Source organism: Nicotiana tabacum, chromosome 22 (genome assembly GCF_000715075.1).
Source record: "Nicotiana tabacum cultivar K326 chromosome 22, ASM71507v2, whole genome shotgun sequence".
NCBI classification, from domain to species: Eukaryota; Viridiplantae; Streptophyta; class Magnoliopsida; order Solanales; family Solanaceae; genus Nicotiana; species Nicotiana tabacum.
The window spans coordinates 176,747,319-176,768,869 of record NC_134101.1 but is presented as its reverse complement, the minus strand read 5'-3'; the positions used below and the strand labels follow the sequence as shown (position 1 = coordinate 176,768,869).

General features: G+C 37.8%; 1 long non-coding RNA gene across 1 annotated transcript; it reads left to right on the top strand.

Annotated features, from left to right (window-relative positions):
* The first annotated feature begins 19,036 nt into the window (after positions 1–19,036).
* On the top strand, positions 19,037–20,512 carry LOC142176596 (uncharacterized). Its single transcript, XR_012705279.1, has 2 exons — positions 19,037–19,414; positions 20,235–20,512. It is a non-coding gene; the product is annotated as an uncharacterized LOC142176596 (long non-coding RNA).
* Positions 20,513–21,551: the final 1,039 nt, after the last annotated feature.

Below are 21,551 nucleotides of genomic sequence, written 5' to 3'. Positions count from 1 at the left end.
GCGAATATTACTCCTACTCATTCTACTGTTCGTTATTTACATATAGGAAGTGGCTTATATCATGCATCAAGTCCAATTGGGTTTAACACTACCTTTATTAACGCCAATCCGGGCAACCAGTACCCTTAATCTGAAATACATGTTCCTGCTTCAAAACTAGTGAGCCATTACCAATTGTTTTGAGAAATCTGTGATTACTTAATAGCAGAACAACACAATCAGAAATGCTAAAATCATAATTAACGCCTACTACTGGTGCTATCTAACAATGCTAGTCACATTTACAATCTTCTCTTCTTTTCAATTGCTGCAGTGATATCTGAATTATCAAATGGTGTGCAAGCTAAATACTCAGAACTAATAGAACCTAATCTAACAACTATAGCTTCCAATTGGTTTTAACAGTCCATTAAGCTCGTTCTTAACTACTGGGATCTATATACTACATCAGTGACTGAATAATTTAAATACATCAATCATATAGAAACCAAAACAAAATTTCAACTCTTCACGTATATTCGAACTCCATGTTTTTAGCTTACAAATGCCAGAGTTACAGTTGTGTACCTGGTATTGGAATACAAGAAGAAGAAGAAAAGGATCAGCAGCAGCAGTAGCAAGACAATACAGCAGAACGACACCAGTAACCAATATCTAGTATCAACTCAAGAAAACCAGTTGAAAAAAAAATTCCCAGCAATACCAACAGCAACACAAACACCCAGTAATTGAACAAACTGAGCTCGGATAAGGTCAGAAGTAGAATCAATGGACTGCCAAATAGATTCGACAATCAAAAGGGCAAGAACCAGTGCTTGGAATCTATATTCTGCTTAGAACTCAATGGAACAATATCTTTTCTCTTAAACTCTCTCTTAGAACTAATTCAAAACTCAAAATGTTCCTCTCAGATTACTTTTTCCTCTCTTCAGATTTCCCTCCAGATTTTCAGAAAATCCTCTTATCCTCTCCCAAAACTCAGCCCCCTCTTCTGTCTATAAATGACTCTATTTATATCCAAACACTAACCCTGCCCCCTCTACCTTATCAGATTTTCTGCCCATCATCTTTCCTTACAGCCCATTATCAAGTGTTTTGTTCCCCACTACACTTGTCTTTTCTTTATTCAAATTCAAATAGGTATGGACACCTATTTCTTAATCCATTTTTTTTAAACCTTTCCCCCACCGTTATGTCTTGTTCCCCATTAGCACTAAACAATTGTATTAGTTTAATGGTATTTTAATACTTAGTGGACAGAACACTCAAACTACCCATTTCTTTCTGTTATCAATTCCCAAATTACCCCTGAAACCCCTTTATATTACTCCCCCTAATACAATCTATTCATCCGTATTAAAACCTTTTAACTCTAAAATCTGTTCAAACTAACAATGATTTAAAACTAAATCTGACTAACAGCTATAACCAATTCTCCTAACAACTGAATGACTAAGGTTGAGTTCCCATTGAAACCCATGGACTGAATTTAAATCACAACACAGAACTCAACAGAATCATTATAACTGAAACTGAAAATTGAATCAAAATGAACATGAATGCAGGTTCATTGTCAGCCTATTGACAATGCCCTGATGCTAAGTGTCCACAGATCAAACATACACAACAACCATTTGACGAACTTATTGGTTTACAAACAAGAACGAATTAATCGACGAAAACTAATTAACCGATTGCCTGCAACAATTGACATTAATCAATCCGAAATAGATAATCAGGCAATTCAAGCAGCATTGACAAGAACAAGTATTTGCAATAAAACTTAACTAATCGACGAAACTTATTTGAACCGATTACACAGCCTATAATTATACACAACAAAGAACAGAAACAAATAACAAAACATGAAAAATAAACAATGAAACAGAAGAAATACCTCCGAACTCAGACCTATCTCTCACTCGTTTGAAGTTTTAACTTGATTCTGAAGCCGAAAAGGACCTTAATCGAGTGCTCTCGACTGAGAACACACGACTAAGGTCGATTACGACCTCAGTTTTCTACTGCGTATCACTCCCTTAACATGGTTCTTTTAGGGTCCATCAAATGCAAGCTTCACTTCTGATTTGAGAGTCAACCAGTTTCGAAGGGATTCGAGGGAAATGGGCATCGGATTTGTGGTGAGGGAGTCAAGGAAGCTACTGTGTGTTGGGTTAAGGATGGTTTGGAGGTGGCGCCGCCACCAGGGGATCTTGTGGCAGCGCTAGGGTTCCTGGCTCAAAATCAACGTTCGAGTGACTGGGGCTAGATTTGAAGGAAGGGGAGGGTGGATTTGGAGAGAAGAGTGGTGTAAAGCTGGGGTCGTTCATATGAACTATGGTTAGGGATAGGGATCTTCGATCGAATATTCGAGAGGTTGTAGGATGATTCGAAGGATAAGGGTTATGGATCTGGAGTGGGGAGGTCGAGGGGAATCAGTGGTGTAAAGTTGGGGTCGTTTGGACCACCGGAACCGCCGTGAGGCGATTTCCGGTGGGCGGTGCACGTTGGCAAGAGGCAGGGGTATGTTTGGTCTCTGAAACTCAGAGACGAAGAGGTGAAGGGGCATGGCGTTGGGGGGGGGGGGCTGGGTAGGATTTAGGAATATATACGATGTGAGAGATTTAATCCCGGCCGTTAGATCAATTAAGATCAACGGCTAAGATCAAGGAACTAATCCAATACGGTTTCGTTTGGTTTAGTGTTGGGGTCGGGGTCGATCCGGGTAACGATTCGGGTATGGGGTTACGGGTGAGGGTGGAGTGATCTGGACCGTTGATCAAGTGAGATCAACGACCCAGATTAAGTGTGACAAAAACGACGTCGTTTGGACGGTCGTATTGCCAGCCTAATTGGACCGGGTAAAAAGGGTATTCAGACTGGGCTGTAAGGGGTGGTTTTGGTTTGGGCCTGGTCTAACTAATTCAAAACTGGCCCAGTCCGACTTCTCTTTATTTCTTCCTTTTCTTCTATTTTCTTTTCAATTCCTAATCAACAACTAAAACTCCTAATTATAAAATTGACAATTAGCTAAAACATTAACTCTTAATAATAGCTATCACACGAAGTTAAAGGTAAAATCACACAATTCGGACATTAAATGCAAAGTACATATTTTTTTTGGTGATTTTTCTATTTTTGTAAAACAAACTTGCTTAATTAAATCCTAAATTGTAAAATTAAATCCTAATTTGCAAAACTAAATCCTAAATGCATATGCAACCCATATTTTCTACTTTTCTCATTTAAAGTAGAAACAAACATGCGCAGACAAAAATACAAATAAATCGCAAACAACACAAAACCATTTTGTTTTGAATTTTTTGGAGTAGTTCTCATAGGGAAAAAATCACATGCTCACATGTAGTACAAATTGGAGAATAAAGCGGATAACTTTTCACATACATATTACCCCGCTACAAGTTGTAGTAATAGAAGATATTAAACTTTTCCTTTATTTATAGTCTCAGTATGACTAACCGCTTTCGCGAATACTTTAGAAACTAAATAAGTTTCTTTGAGACTTACTACAACATATTATCTTATTGATAATCAATTTTATTTCTCCAAAATAGTGGTAATTGGCTCTTCCAGAGCTCTCAATTAATTTAGTACTACCACATATTCATCAACATCCATATGGTCATATATCTCTTTCAAGGAGAAAGTTATACCATTATGGTTATGGTCAAAATTATATGCAAGATCTGTTCCTTGCATTACTGTTGTCTTTAAATAATCACATTGCCAAAATATTTTGGCGCACAATAAGTACGTGATCAACGACCATTTATGCCATAATAATGACATTGTTTTCTTATTTCATCTCAAACCTCCTTCTAGAGGTGAGTGTGGTATATATCACTAGCACACTCATATTCTTCCAAGAATGAATATGTATTCATAAATCACATGTTGTCACATTCACATCATGAATGGACCATAATCATCTATATGTTCTTTACAAAATCTCATGTCAAATCGATGACAAATATTACTTTCACATAGTAAAAGATTATTTTGAGAATAGTTATTGTTCTCATTACCACAATAATGACGATTATAATTTCGTCTATTGCCACATCCACATCCATTGATACATTCATAGTAATAATTTTGTCTTCTTTCAGACTTATCACATACTGCTATCACATTTTCTTAAGGGAACGAGAATGAAGCAAATTCAATGGGACGGGTTTTAAATCTTTTGCCCACAATCATACATGAATTTGATCGTGGCAAGGCATAAAATTTTTACCACTTTGGGTGGTTATAATTTCTTTCAAACTCCATTAGAGTTACAATCAAAATTTATCGTTTTTGCTTGTATTTAAAATCAAATTATAGAATGTTAAGAATTTGATAAAGAGAAAAGTAAAATACTTACCTTAAATCCAGAATTTAATCATGAAGGAAGTTCATGAAACAATTAACAATCATTATGCTCAATCCCAAAGCTTCTACTCAATTGGTTAGAGTCTCTTGCTGATAACGTGTTATAAAATAATAAAAGAACAAGAACAATATTGCAGATAAAAGTAGAGAGAGAGGGAAATCTTATAGATATGGGATGAATTACAATGGAATATAACCCTCTATTTATAGGGAGAGGGTGACTTAGCCACCAAGTAATGAACCCTAGAATCTCTCTAAATATTGACATTCACCATAAATAAAATTCTATTTATAACAGACCCCTATTTAAAGGAGGGATTTTCTCGTTCATATACAATATTTGAAATTTATTTATCAATTTTTTTTAATTTTATATATTAATCATTCTAAACAAGAATTGCTTATAATTTATATACAATCAATTATTAATACCTTAAATTGGGGGATTTAATTACACCATTTTCCTTTTTCCTCTCCTCTCCTCTTTCCCTATCGCCGCCAGTCTCTTTAAAATAAAAAACAGAAGGTGAAAGTCTACAGAAGTCAAGTCAATCGGGAAACAAATGTAAGATTTTGGCAGAAAGTCGTGTTTTTAGGCAATCACAAGCGTTTTAAACTTCTTCTTTTTTAAAATTTCTTCTTAATATAGTCTAGGGCTATCTAAGGGAGGGTACTGGGACTTTAAGGATTAAGAGTATGGGGAGGTAAGGGTAGCGTAAGGGAAAGGTTCCTTAAGGGTACTTTTCTTAAGGGTATTTAAGAATATGTTTTTTGTACCTTACCAGTACCTTTACCGGTACTTAAGGGTGTGGTACCAGTACTTAGGGGTAATCTTAAATTAAATAAAAAATAACCATATTTTAAATTAAAAAAAAATCGTTGGGTACTGGTTCGGTACCGATGCGGTACCTTAAATGTACTTACGGTACTAGTACTAAGGGTATTATTTCGGGTACCCTACCATTATCCTTACCCTTCACCCCGAATTCCTCACCCCTACCCATCCCACCGGAGCGGTACGGTCCGGTACCGATACCAATTCAGTCCGATACAGGTATGACTGTTGGTATTTCTGAAGGTATAATATCAGACATAATTAGCATTTCGCATAATCGACATATAAGTTACATTAACAACTAGCTTTTCTCACATAATCAATAGTATATACTAAAAAAGAATTTTATACCACTAATTATATAGTATACAATTTATTTGTAATTTTTATACATTATTTTTACCCAGTTAAAAATAACTACGATATCATACAACTTAAATACAATTTTCATACAAATTTTCACATGTATATATTTTGTATATGATTTGTATATATTTTTATGTGGTGTGTTCTTCTTCTCTGAAATTCCAATCAAAACTTCATCTCTTAATACAATTTATATATACATATCAACAGCTTTATATGAAAGAAAGTATTTATAAATTAAATACAAATTTCATACAACGATTCATACATTATACAATTATTTTTCAACTTTCATACAACATTCAAATATAAAAAAATATAACTACAACAGAATACAACTTAAATACAATTTACATTCAATTATAATACAATTTTAATACATCTTCTTCATTTTCGAGTTTCAATCTGAAAATTCATCCAAAATCAATTCTAATCTTTACCAAACACCCTTAAAATTGAGATATAAACTCCAAAGAATATTCTCGATCGTTTCCAATTACACCTAATCAAAATAAGTAACAATTTTAAAAAAATACGAATTTAAAATCAAAGTTTCGAAGATTTTAATGCTTTCAATGGTTGGCGGAGAAACGGACAATGACTGGTTCGACGACGAAAAAATGAAACTAGCATTACAATACTCAAATTGCAACCAAACCAATTATAGTCAGTATCTTATATTGAAGTCGATATTAATCCAACTTCTGAAAGTTGAGATTCAAAGCACACCATTCCGTTTTCGTTTGACCACTTTGCTGTCATTGTTTAAAGCATGCATTTTCCGAAGTGCATGGCTTCATCCAATTGCATATAGGGTAAAACCGATTCATATTAAATAAGTGACATATGGAACTGGGGGCAGACGGAAGATGAAGCGAGTGTAAACCAAGACCGAGGACAACAACTTCGGTTGGCACTGGGAAGATCCCGAAGGGAACATTATCGACGAGAGCAAACGAATATTTATCACCAGATGAAACTTAATGAAGAATATTCCTCAGTATTATATATGCAGTTGTTACAGAGAATTTTGGCATTCATGACCTGCCGTTACATATCTATCAATGGCCCTCATTATTGCCATTTAAGAGGGGCTTGATCCTAGGACCTTGTTCCTTAGGTTTAGCTATAAATAGTGGCTTCAACAACTATTGTAACATATGGAAATTCTGACAAACTTATGCTACACAGTATTTCCAAGTTAAAAAATATTTTATTTTCTGTCTAACATAATTCTTATCGCTACCTTCGGAAGCTTTGCTCCCGAAACCAAGCTATTTGCTATTTTATCTCGATTTCAATGCTAAGTCTTGTATTTTATTTAATTCATTTATTATTTTGGGATCAAATCGATTCGCTTGTCTATAAATCATGCTATAATTCAACTATATTGTTTTATGGGTAAACAGTTTGGCGCCCACCATGGGGCTTAGACAACTGCGTAATTGAGTTGATCCTTGCATCTATTACTAACGCATTTGATTCTTTATTTCATAGAAAAAAATGGCAGCTGATGATGTCAACATCACACACAACATTGAGGCGCAACAGAATCCGCCTCACATGAGTTCGATCAGTGATACCCGCAACGAAGATGATGTAGCAACTCCGGTCCAAGGCGGGCGTTATCCCTGTGTCACGACCCCGGTTCACGCTCCGTGAACCATTGTAATGGCACCTAGTCTTTACGACTAGGTAAGCCTAACAATGCAGAAAATAAACCAATTTGCGGAAGAAATAATAAAAATGAAATAGTGAAATAAAACAGTGTTTAAAAGTACCGCTCGGCATACACAATATCAACTCTCAAAATCTAAATAATTTCCCAAAACTCGGAATCTCATGATCACAAGCCTTTGAATGTCTATAAATATCTAGCTCCAGAATATCTATCCAAAGGAAAAAGGAAAATACAGAAGGGCTAATACTAAAAAGGGGGAGTAGAAAGGGACTCTTCGGTCTGCGGACGTGACAGATATACCTCAGAGTCTCTATAAGCGCCTCATCTCAAGCGTGATGAGTCTGAGTTGAGGTACCTGGATCTGCACATGAAAAACATGCACAAAAAGGGCGTGAGTACACCACGGCGGTACTCAGTAAGTGCCAAGCCTAACCTCGGTCGGGTAGTGACGAGGAAGGTCAAGGCCTTACTGAGATTAAATGAAATATAAAGTGCAACAGTATAAGATAAAGCAATATAGTTGGAAGATAATAATAAGAATCAATACAGGATAATAAGGATAACTATAACTGAAATAGAAGCAGAAACAATCACCAGGAATACCACTCTTCTCAAAGATAATGACCGGGGATCTCTTAGTATCCCGAGGATCTCTTAGTACCCTCAATACATGCCAGGGATCTCTTAATATCCCGAGGATCTCTTGGTATCCTCAATATAAGCTAGGGATCTCTTGATATCCCGAGGATATCTTGGTATCCTCAATATACGAGGGATCTCTCGGTATCCCACACCTCAACTCAAATCATAAATACGTGCAAGGGATCTCCCGGATGCCGTCCCGTAGTCCCAAAGTAAAACATACAGCAACAACACAAGGAATACTCAATTAAGCCAAATTTCGTACCAAGTAAAAAAAGGTAATTCTAACCTAACATGCTTCATATAATACAATTACGACAGTTTAAACAATAAAGCAATTAAGTAAATTAAACATGCTTTTCTAAGCTAATAGCAGATTTAAATTTCAAGTAGAGTAAGCAAGAAAGGAAAACACAATTAAAGCTACTTAAGTGAAAAATAGGATTTTCAATACTTAGCACAAGTATGTACTCGTCAGCTCACGTATAAGGCATTTCAATTACCACAATACCAAATCCTAAGGGGAATGTCCCCCCACACAAGGTTAGGCAAGTCACTTACCTCGAACCAGCTCAAAATCAACCCAAAACCATACTTTTTCCATGAGTACTCGACTCCAAATGACCCAAATCTATTTAATTCAATTGCATAATGTAAATAACACTTCAAGTAACTGATTCCACAAAGAAATTCTAAGCTAATACGCGAAATTAGGTAAAATGACTCAAATTCCCCTTAGGCCCACGTCTCAGAATCGGGTGAAATTTACATTTTTAGAATCCCCATACTCTCACGAGTCTATACATAATAAGAACACTGAAATCGGAGTTCAATTGACCCCTCAAATACCCATTTTAATGTCTCTTAATCTCAAGCCCTAATTACCCATTTTTCCTAAATTTTTTACCTCTAATTAGGTCCTTAATCACATATAAACGAGTTATGAAGTCAAAAATGTTACCTCCAAGTGATTCCCCTTTGGTTTCCTCAAAAATAACCCTCAAAAACTTCAATCTCCTTCAAAAATAGTGGAAAAATGAAGAAGGGTCGTGGATGGGCTATTTAAATACTGCCCAGATATTCCTTCTTCGCGAAGCGGAAGGCCCTCGCGTTTGCGAAGCACAAATTCACTTGGGCCCAGATTTCTTCATCGCGAACGCGATGCCCAGGTCGCGAACGCGATACAACACTTCGTCCTCCTACGCGAATGCGGGAACACCATCGCGAACGCGTAGGTATAAAACTCCTAGCTTCGTGAACGCGGGAGACACTTCGCGAACGCGAAGCATAAATTCCTCACCAGACCCAACTCCTCTTCGTGAACGCGAGCCCAGTCTCGAACGCAAAGAAGGAAACCAGAACTGACTGCTGAAACATTTTTCTGCAATTTCTAAGTTCCAAAAATGACTCATTGAGCATTCGAAACACACCCGAGGCCCCCGGGACCTCAACCAAACATGCCAACCAATCCTAAAACATCATTCAAACTTGTTCCAATCTTTAGAACGCTCAAAACAATATCAAAACACCAATTTAGCATCGGATTCAAGCCTATGAATTTCAAAAACTCTCAAAATATGCTTTTGATTAAAAAGTCTACCAAACCTCGTCCGAATGACCTGAAATTTTGCACATACGTCACATTCAACACTATGGAGCTACTCCAACTTCCGTAATTCCATTCTGGCCCTTGGATCAAATCTCACTATCGAACCGGAAACTTCAAAAATTTAACTTTCGGCATTTCAAGCCAAAATTAGCTACGGACCTCCAAAATACCATCCGAACACGCTCCTAAACCCGAAATCACCCAATGGAGCTAACGAAACCATCGGAATTCCATTCCGAGGCTGTCTTCATACTGTTTCGACTACGGTCAAGTTTCCAAAACTTAAGATCTCATTTAGGGACTAAGTGTCCCAAAACTCTCCGATCCTAATAATTTCCCCCGGCAACTCAAAATAGTAGAAACAAACATGGGGTAAGAAGTTAATAGGGGATTGGGGCATAAATTCTTAAAATGACCGGCCGGGTCGTTACACCCTGACATGTGTGGGAGACAACTCCTGATAACACTGAGAAAGAGCATGTTGCAGAAATAGTAAGGATTTTGAGGAAGCAACAAAAGGCCACCATGGGCCATCTCTCAAGTCAAGACCAGGCTATGAAGGAGCTAAAGTACGCATTGTCAGGCACCTCCAACAATGCAAATGGAAGATGCCCTATTCCTCCTGGCGCTTCCGTAAATCAAACAGCTCAAAGGGTTGATAACAACACCCTAAGGGGAGAAGTTGGCTTCAACAGAACCGGGAGGATCAACAATGGATCCAATAACAACAACGACAATAATACCTTCCAAACCGAACTCATGAGGTTCATGAGGGAAATGAACGAGCGGATGGATCAGAACGCGAAAGAGTTCCACGTCTGAATGGATCAAATTTTGGGCGCACCACCAGTGTTGAAGGGCTCGGACTCGAAGAAGTACACCCAACTGTCGTTCAAACCAAGCGTATCACCAGAGTTGATTCTGAAGCCGTTCGAGATACTGGACATACCGAAGTATGATGGGACTTCAGACCCACAGGAGCATATCACAACTTATGCAACGGCGGTGAAAATTGGCTCAACATGAAATTAAGTCTGTCCTATTGAAGAAATTCAGAGAAACCCTCACGAAAGAGCATTGACATGGTATTCCCTCCTACCCTCGCACTCGATCAATTCCTTTGAAATGCTCGCGGATTCTTTCATCGCGGCCCATACCGAGGCCAGGAAGGTCCAGGCGGGGAAGGCGAACATATTCAGAATTTTGCAAGGAGAGTTCGAATTTCTGCACGAGTTCGTGATTAGGTTCCAGAAAGAGAGGATGCTGTTAACGGCCGTACCACATGAATGGGTAGTTGAGGTATTTAGTAAAGGGTTGAACCTGAGGGAGCTCTGATGCCTCCTGGAAGCTGAAAGAAAGCTTGTTCGAGTTCTAAGGAACCACATAGGCAAATGTCCATAACCGCTACGAATCAACGATAAGGATAGAAGATGATCAGCTCGGGTTTCCGGCATCAACCAAAGGTCTGGATCGAGAAAAGAACAGGGATAAATCAAAAGATGATTTTGATGCAGATCGGTGGTCTTCTAGGGTCGTTTCTTTCCCTATGAGAGGGCCGAAGGACGTAACATCAAGGGATTCTAGTTGGTGGATAGGTTCGCCCTTAATAGAAGGGTTGACCTCTACCAGAACAATAGGTCATTGCAGGACAAGGAGGTATCGAGTTCCCGGGGTTCCACTTATCCTATGCTGTCTGAATATAAATTTAATATCAGCATAATGGAGCTATTATCGATGATGAGAAACATAAAGGAAGTGAGGTTCCAGAGGTCGATGAGATCCGATCCCAACTAGAGAAATTTTAATTTATGGTGCGAATATCATGGGACAAATAGCCACCGAACTGGGGACTGCCGACATCTATGCGAGGAGGTGGGAACACTGTTAAAAAATGGCCATATCAGAGAATTCTTAAGCGATCAGGCTAAGAACAATTATGGCCGTAGCCAAGACAATGCAGAGCCCTCAAAGATAGGGGAAGACCCTCCTCGACAAACTATCAACATAATTTTTAGGGGGAACGAGATCAACAGTGTAACCTTCTCGGCAGCGAGAAAGACATAGGTGTTGATGACTCATCATAGAGACTTCGGGAAGTTGCCGAAGATGACATCTTCACAGAAGAAGACATTGATGGAATCCTTCTACCACACAACGATGCCCTGGTATATTTCTCTTAACGTTCTAGATTTTAAAATTAAACATGTTTTGGTGGACTCAGAAAGTTTAAACAACATCATTCGGTGGAGAGAGCTAGAATAAGAAACATGACTAGAAGCATCATTCCGGCAACAAAACTCCTCACCGGATTCAGCTTACCAAGTGTAACAACTCGAGGGGAGATTTTGCTACCCACGAACATTGAAGGGGTCATGAAGACTACCTTATTTGAAGTGGTAGACGACGACATAGGCTACAACATAATTCTCGGTAGACCATGGTTACATGAGATGAAAGTCGTTCCATCAACATACCACCAAATGCTGAAATTACCCACCCTAGAGGGAATCAAACAAATAAGAGGGATAAATCAGTGGCAAGAGAAATGAACATGGTATCAGTTTCCAAGAGTAAAGGGAAGGAACTCAACACATAGTAATTATAAGAATCGACGCATGTTCTCGAGCCAAGTGAAGATGACAAAAGGGAAGAGTCGTCGGACCCCACCAGGTACCAAGATATTTTTACGTACTGGAAGAGACTGATGCGACCAAATTCATAGTGGAAGAACTCGAACAAGTGAACTTGTTCGAAAAATTCCTAGAGAGAAAATTCCACTTAGGGACAGGCCTCAACCTTGAGCTCAGGACATGATTTATTGATTTTCTTAAAATTAAAGTTGATTGTTTTTGTTACGCCCCGCAATATTACGTCGATATTACGTCCCGCAGTGTTATATTACGACGATGTTGCACCCTGTAGTATTGTACGTTGAAGTTGTCGTAAGGTAATTGACATCAGTCTAAGGGAAAGATTATTTAGAGATTATAAGGATTATACTATTTCAAATGAGTGATGAGAAAATTCGTGAAAGTGAGAGCGGAAGAAAGTCAAAGAAAATGAATTTTCGTCCAAGTTTGGCATGTTGGGGTACAATTCGGGCCGAGCGTTAATACCCCATATTTATGAACTAGTACCGTGCAAGGTACCATATGACCACGGTAGTATAATATATAAAGTATATATGAAGTATTTTAAAAATAAATAAAATTTTAAGTAATTTGTGGTAATTTTTTAAATTATGCGGGTAATTAATTAATTACCGGATAACAGGACATTACCCAATTAACTAATAAGTGGATAAAAAATTAATAAATTATCCCACCACCCCATGCGGCAAGAAGCCACAAAGTTTAAAATGACTAAGTAGTCATTTTGCCAGATGGCTATTAAATAAACTAACCAAGCATGTTTTCTAGTCTTAAAGACTTGTAAAGTATATCCATATTATTTAGTGGGAAAACCTTGAATATCCAAGAATCTGACGTTAGCTTCATTTTAAAAAGTCTTTGGCTTCATTTCATTTCATTGTTTTGAAATCAAAAACGTTAGCTTCATTTTAAAGTCTTTGGCTTCATTTCATTTCATTGTTTTGAAATGAAAAACGTTAAAGAACATAAGCTTTCAGAGGATCCATTTCATTTCAATTTGGCATGGTGAATTTACTTTTATTTCAATTCACCATTCAAATCCAAGCCTATTTCTCATTTGGTTAAAAAAAAAAAAAGCAGAACGTCACTTGGTTCAAAAGAACAGAAGCAGTTTCGTCTAAAATTTCAACGAAATCCAAAGCCAAATTTCGTGTGTAAATTTCGCAGAAGCAGATTCGTTCAAATAATTCATGAAATAGGTATGTTAAGGTCCTCCCTTCTTTCTTTTGGCATGGTCCAGATTATACGAAAGAAACGAGCAAATACACGATTTCTATAAATTATTCTATTCATAGAAATAGTAGGGGTGTCTATATTCTTGATTCCCCATGAGAATTATTATTTTCTTCTGTTCATGGGTCTCACAATAATACGCAGTTGGAAAAAATTTATCCGGAAGGAATATTAGATTATTACATATTTTTCATGCATTTCATACATGTGCATTGACCCATGACCAGATGGCGTTATATATGTAAATATATGTATATGGGATATGGGAAAAGGTTACGGCGTTATATACGCACCACCACCTGATCAATTGGTATATGATGATGATATTGCCCACAATGGCTAAAATATGATTCAAACGGCATTATATACGCGTATATATATATGTATTCAAACGACGTTATATACGCGTATATATGTATTTATATATATGTATATGGGATATGGGAAAGGTTATGGCGTTATATACGCACCACCACCTGATCAGCTGGTATACGATGATGATTTTGCCTACAGGGGCCAATATGATATGATGGGATGCCCTCAGAGGCTGATGATGTTATGAAAAATGTACCTATGCACGACTTGACATTCATACGCATATGCATGACGCTAAAAGTAATTTATTATTTACAAAGTTATTCAGACTTACAGGTTGAGTCATGTACTCTATATGTCTTCCATGTCCCTTATGTATTTATTTATGTGCCTTACATACTCGGTACATTATTCGTACTGACGTCCCTTTTGCCCGGGGATGCTGCATTTCATGCCCGCAGGTCCCGATAGATAGGTCGAGAGCCCTCCAAGTAGGCTATCAATTTAGCAGAAGATGTTGGTGCGCTCCATTTGCTTCGGAGTTGCTCGTTTGGTTAGTATGATTTAGACATGTATTATTTGGTATGTCGGGACTCTATCCCAACCTTTATGATATTTACGTATTCTTAGAGGCTTGTAGACATATGTCTTGTAAGTGAAAGATTGTACGGCCTTGTCGGCCTATGTTTTGAGTTTATAAAGGATCATGTTGGACTATTAGGCCCATATGTCATGTGTATATGATGATGTAATAAGAAAGATACGTTACGTTGGTACTCGGTTGAGTAAGGTACCGGGTGCCCATCGCGGCCCATCGGTTTGGGTCGTGACAAAAGTGGTATCAGAGCAGTTCTGTCCTAGGGAGTCTACAAGCCGTGTCTAGTAGAGTCTTGTTTATGGGTGTGTCGTGCACCACACTTATAAGCAGGAGGCTACAGGGCATTTAGGATTGTCACTCTTTCTTCTTACTCTAGATCGTGTGGTAGAGCTCACTTATAAGAATCCAAGTTCTGAAATTCTATTTTATTCGTAATAAGACGATGCCTACTTCCCGAAAGAAGGTTGTAAAGAGAGATAGTTGTGGAAGAACTGAGTCAAAGGAATTGAATTTTGTATGATGCCTATGATAAGTAAATATGAGGTCTTTAGCAGATCATGGGTGTACTGAAATGGGTAAGCTTCCTGATAAGAAGCCTTAAGGCAAGAATGCCTATCCATCTTTACGGTGAAGGACAATGAGAGATTAAGAAGATAAGTACAAGTTTCGGCAAGTAAAAGGAGCAAGGTGAAAAAGGGTACGAGGTACCTAGTTAATGAAGGTTAACATCGTTTATAATTGAGGCAGAGGAGCATAAGCTTCTTGAGTTATATTTAATAGTAACAGAGGTATATACAATTGGTCACACCCTTTCCAGATATGTCCTATAGGGGTTAACAAAAGTAGTATAAGAAGATATGATGGATGAATTGATTGCGTCAGTTGACATTTCCGTAGGATATTGCAAATGTGCTAATAGATCTCTTTAATGAGACACCTAGATGGTGCACTCTAAAGTAGTGCAGCCAGATATGAGTACTACAAAGACTTGCACTATAAGCCTTGAAGGAATAAATATTACTTTAGTATGGCTCACGTCCCTAGTAAAGCGAAAACGTTAAGCAACTTGAAGAGCCACTGGATGGAGCAAAGGAAATCTAAAAGCGAAAGAATGTCGTATTGAAGTTTTCACAAGAAAAGGGATATGAAGAAATATTAGCAGAATAATGAGAAGAGAGATAAGGAAGCATTATGAATAAGGTGTGATACATTGATGAAAACGGTAGAGTGTTACAGAACCTATTGTCAAATGAAGGAAGAGACGAAAGGTGATGGGCCTTAAGACAATAAAAGAATATAGGCCATAAGGTCATATCCCCATTTCGAGAAATAAGTTCGCAACTCTAACGCGATTACCAAGAGGAAAATTTAGACACTAGAGTAATAGAAATTAATATGGACTGGTGAACAATATAAACTAAATATAAATTAGGAACTGAGTGATTTGATAATAGGCAGCATCTTGAGAATTTCAGATCATGTTCCGGCAATAATAGGACGGACCACAGAAGGAGATTCATGATAAATTCAGAGAATGGTCATTCAGGGAAACGCTTCCCTAGAGCAAGTAATGTGAGCAAAGTTAAGCTTAAGAGACTGTATGTTCCAGTTACGCTAGGTGTCACCCTCGCGAGTAAGGGAATTTGTCATCCTTGGTACAGGAGGATTGCCGCGAGGCGAGTAAGGATCATTGATGTTGAGAAACAACGCCAAAGATGAAGAGGTAAAACATCTATAGGTAGATCCTTGTGGCTTCAGCTTTTAGTACACCCCTAAAGGGGGGAATATGGAGTGATGTGACATTAAGTCAGAATTAAGTGGTTTTAGTGACTATGGAATGGTAAAGGAAGTAAAGGTTTCTGTCCGAGCTATTATTAATAAATAAGGAGACAATGTGAGACGTAAGTTAAGACAAAGGAAATAACTCAAGAAAGATTATGAAGAATATTGATATGAGAATGGACCAACGAATAGTTAGTAATTGGTCAGGAAAATCCCAGTTATGGCTAAATAGGAGGTTACAGACGAGTCATCAGATCGTGTAAGATAAACGTAGTAGAACCCAACATGGAGAATTCAGCCTCAAAGAATGTCATTATAATACTTGAGATATATTCAAACATGAGTCGGGGTAGTAAAGGTACTGTATGAGTATTATGGGGATAAAAGAAAGTGCCACTAGGAAGGTAGTTAAAATATTAGTTCAGAAGTAACCATACAAGCACAAGGGCATGGAAGTAAGCAACAACAGATGATTATAGGCAAGTAAGGACATCGAAAAGGTCCGTAATAAGCTCACTTTACGAGTGTCAAGGGTTCTCCTTAAGTACTACAATGAAAGATTACCCGAGGAGATAAGAAATAAGGCTTCAATCTAAGCACAATGACCTAAAGAGGAAATAGTCGTGTAATAACAATCTCACAATAACATTGTAAGCATTCTAAAGGAAAGTGGCACCTACCATGGCTAATTAACGGGAAGTAAGAATTAAAAGTAATATTCGAGATCATATGAGTTGTATGAAAACTGTGGCAAGTGTGGGCACTAAGATAAGCTAAGTATGGACGCAACAAGGAGGCAGAATGACCAGAAAAAGTAATAGCTTACATTGAAAGAAAGCTAAGATGGAACATAAGAATTATTCGATCAACGATCCAGAGTTAGTATGTTATGGATACACTCAAGATTCTGGAGCATTATCCAGGCAGCATATTTGTTGACAATCATATAGCCATAGAAAACTCCAGTATAAGTTAAAAGAAAGAACTGAGCCCAGAGCATAGACAAATGATTGAATTGTTAAAAGATTATATCATGGATATTCCATAACGCCCATGAAAGGCTAAGGTAATAACTGATATCATGAGCCACAGATCAGAAGATAGCTTAAGCCTACGTAAAGGCTGATCAGAAGGAAGAGGAAACTAAAGAATTACATCACCCAAGTAAATCAGGAGTCTGATTATTGGACCTAGAAAAATTATAGAAGTTGTGCTTGAGAAAATGACAGAATCACTCTTAATGTCAAATGTTCAAAAGAAATTACACAACAACCGTAATCTATAATGGCTCTATAAGGAAGCCAGTAAGAAAAAGTACCAGCCTCATAAGTAGTCAGTACGAAGCTCCCACCGGATTGTGTATGTACCAGAGGTGCGAGTATTATAATAGAGCTTCAAGTTATGGACGTGAATTACACCTAGGTGGAGGGAAGGTCAGGAAAGAGATAGAAGATACGATGTGAGATTTTAAGGTAAGTAAGGTAAAGGTGAACAAGGTACGAGATACTCAAAAGCAGAAGATCGTAAACAGTCCATACATCGGCTACAAGGCTATAAGCACGGGGATCCTATAACCGAGAATGATAGCGGCATCGCCGGTGGCATGTCTTCCAGCCTATGGTTTCTAAGTACTGAGAGGTCTAGTTACGAGAGTAGAGAAAATTTGGAGATCATGTGATGTCTCGCTTGACGTTCCAGAATAACATAAGGGAATCTATGGTGCAAGCAAGTTGAAGGAAAGTTTATAAATGGATATGTATAGGTCGCCCAAGCTGGAATAAGCAACGAGAGCAAGCTGAGATTTGGTAGCGGGCCTCAGCAATGATAAATTAAAGTAAGAGTTATGGCAGTAAATTCATACGGATGGCTAAACGGACCTATGCGATGAGATATAACAATATTCGTGAATTCAACAAAGTATCAAGCAAAGGAATTCAGCATTACCTATAGAGGCCCAAAGAGGCATCATATTAAGCCTTGTATATACAAAGTAAGGCCTAGAGATTGACTAAAAGATAAAAGGAAAAAGGAAAAAGGAAAGATGAATCGCATAAGTGCACTTACAAAGCCAGGGTCATACATGCTGCATGATAGGAGGTAACAACAGTTGCAAGATAGGAAAATTACGACCACAGGTCATGATATGATAAAATCGACTAAAGGGGGGGAATACCCTAGACTTTTGATTTATTCACAGAGCAACTGCTTAAATGGAAGGAAGAGTATTAAGGAATTCATAAGAGCTATAAGTTACGAAAATGATAAGAGCATCAGTCAACATTCGAGGACGAATGTTCCAAAGGGGGGAATGATGTTATGCCCCGCAATATTACGTCGATATTACATCTCGTAGTGTTATATTATGACGATGTTGCACCCTGTAGTATTGTACGTTGAGGTTGTCATAAGGTAATTGACATCAGTCTAAGGGAAAGATTATTTGGAGATTATAAGGATTATACTATTTCAAATGAGTGATGAGAAAATTCGTGAAAGTGAGAGCGGAAGAAAGTCAAAGAAAATGAATTTTCGTCCAAGTTTGGCATGTTGGGGTACAATTCGGGCCGAGCGTTAATACCCCATATTTATGAACTAGTACCATGCAAGGTACCATATGACCACGGTAGTATAATATATAAAGTATATATGAAGTATTTTAAAAATAAATAAAATTTTAAGTAATTTGTAGTAATTTTTTAAATTATGCGGGTAATTAATTAATTACCAGATAATAGAAAATTACCCAGTTAACTAATATGTGGATAAAAAATTAATAAATATCCCACTACCCCACGCGGCAAGAAGCCACAAAGTTTAAAATGACTAAGTAGTCATTTTGCCAGATGGCTATTAAATAAACTAACCAAGCATGTTATCTAGTCTTAAAGACTTGTAAAGTATATCCATATCATTTAGTGGGAAAGCCTTGAATATCCACGAATCTGACGTTAGCTTCATTATAAAAAGTCTTTGGGTTCATTTCATTTCATTGTTTTGAAATCAAAAACGTTAGCTTCATTTTAAAGTCTTTGGCTTCATTTCATTTCATTGTTTTGAAATGAAAAACGTTAAAGAACATAAGCTTTCAGAGGATCCATTTCATTTCAATTTGGCATGGTGAATTTACTTTCATTTCAATTCACCATTCAAATCCAAGCCTATTTCTCATTTGGTTCAAAAAAAAGCAGAACGTCACTTGGTTCAAAAGAACAGAAGCGGTTTCGTCTAAAATTTCAACGAAATCCAAAGCCAAATTTCGTGTGTAAATTTCGCAGAAGCATATTCGTTCAAATAATTCATGAAATAGGTATGTTAAGGTCCTCCCTTATTTCTTTTGGCATAGTCCAGATTATACGAAAGAAACGAGCAAATACACGGTTTCTATAAATTATTCTATTCATAGAAATAGTAGGGGTGTCTATATTCTTGATTTCCCATGAGAATTATTATTTTCTTCTGTTCATGGATCTCAGAATATACGCAGTTGGAAAAAATTTATCCGGAAGGAATATTGAGATTATTACGTATTTTTTATGCATTTCATACATGTGCATTGACCCATGACCAGATGGCATTATATACGCGTATATATGTAAATATATGTATATGGGATATGAGAAAAGGTTACGACATTATATACGCACCACCACCTAATCAGTTGGTATATGATGATGATATTTCCCACAGTGGCTAAAATATGATTCAAACGGCGTTATATACGCGTATATATGTATGTATTCAAACGGTGTTATATACGCGTATATATGTATGCATATATATGTATATGGGATATGGGAAAGGTTATGGCGTTATATACGCACCACCACCTGATCAGCTGGTATACGATGATGATTTTGCCTACAGTGGCCGATATGATATGATGGGATGCCCTCAGAGGCTGATGATGTTATGAAAAATATACCTATGCACGACATGACATTCATACGCATATGCATGACACTAAAAGTAATTTATTATTTACAAAGTTATTCAGACTTACAGGTTGAGTCATGTACTCTATATGTCTTCCATGTCCCTTATGTATTTATTTATGTGCCTTACATACTCGGTACATTATTCGTACTGACGTCTCTTTTGCCCGGGGATGCTACGTTTCATGCCCGCAGGTCCCGATAGACAGGTCAAGAGCCCTCCAAGTAGGCTATCAGTTCAGCAGAAGATGTTGGTGCGCTCCATTTGCTTCGGAGTTGCTCGTTTGGTTAGTATGATTTAGACATGTATTATTTGGTATGGTGGGACTCTATCCCAACCTTTATGACATTTACGTATTCTTAGAGGCTTGTAGACATATGTCTTGTACGTGAAAGATTGTATAGCCTTGTCGGCCTATGTTTTGAGTTTATAAAGGATCATGTTGGCCTATTAGGCCCATATGTCATGTGTATATGATGATGTAATAAGAAAGATACGTTACGTTGGTACTCGGCTGAGTAAGGTACCGGGTACCCGTCGTGGCCCAACGTTTGGGTCGTGACAAAAGTAGTATCAGAGCAGTTTTGTCCTACGAAGTCTACAAGCCGTGTCTAGTAGAGTCTTGTTTATGGGTGTGTCGTGCACCACACTTATAAGCAGGAGGCTACAGGGCATTTAGGATTGTCACTCTTTCTTCTTACTCTAGATCGTGTGGTAGAGCTCACTTATAAGAATTCAAGTTCCAAAATTCTAATAAATTTCGAATATGAGTAGATAATAAGGACTTGAATAAGTCGTGCCTGAAAGACTCGTTCCCACTACCAAACATCGATCAAATGATCAACACCACGATCGGGCATGAGTTAATGAGTTTCATTGATAGCGCTTCCTGGTATAATCAAATTAAGATGAACCCGGAGGATCAAGAAAAATCTTTGTTCATCACGAACTTAGGCACAACTCAAAAATGTTGGAGCCACTTATCAGAGGCTCGTGAACAAGATGTTCGAAAAACAAATAGGTAAAACAATGAAAGTGTACATAGATGTCGTGCTGGTCAAGTCTTTGAATGCAGGTGACCATTTAAAACATCTCCAAGAAATGTTTGACATCCTAAGGAAGCACAACATGAAGCTCAACCTCGAAAAATGTGCGTTCGGAGTTAGCTCTGGTAAATTCTTAGGTTTCATGGTATCACAAAGGGATCGAAGTCAACCCTGATAAGATCAAAGCCATCGAGGACATCCCATACCAGCTGACAAGCGCGAAAGGAGTCCAAAGGCTAACTGGAAGATTGGCCGCTCTGAGCAGTTTCAATTCCCGGTCTTCGGAAAAATGTCATCACTTCTTCTCAGTTCTAAAGAAGAAGAACAACTTTGAATAGACTCTAGAATGACAACAAGCTCTGAAAGACCTGAAACGGTATCTATCGAGCCCTCCCTTACTACCAAAATCGGAGGAAGGCAAATAATTGCTAACATACTTAGCGGTCTTGGAGGTAGCTATCACAC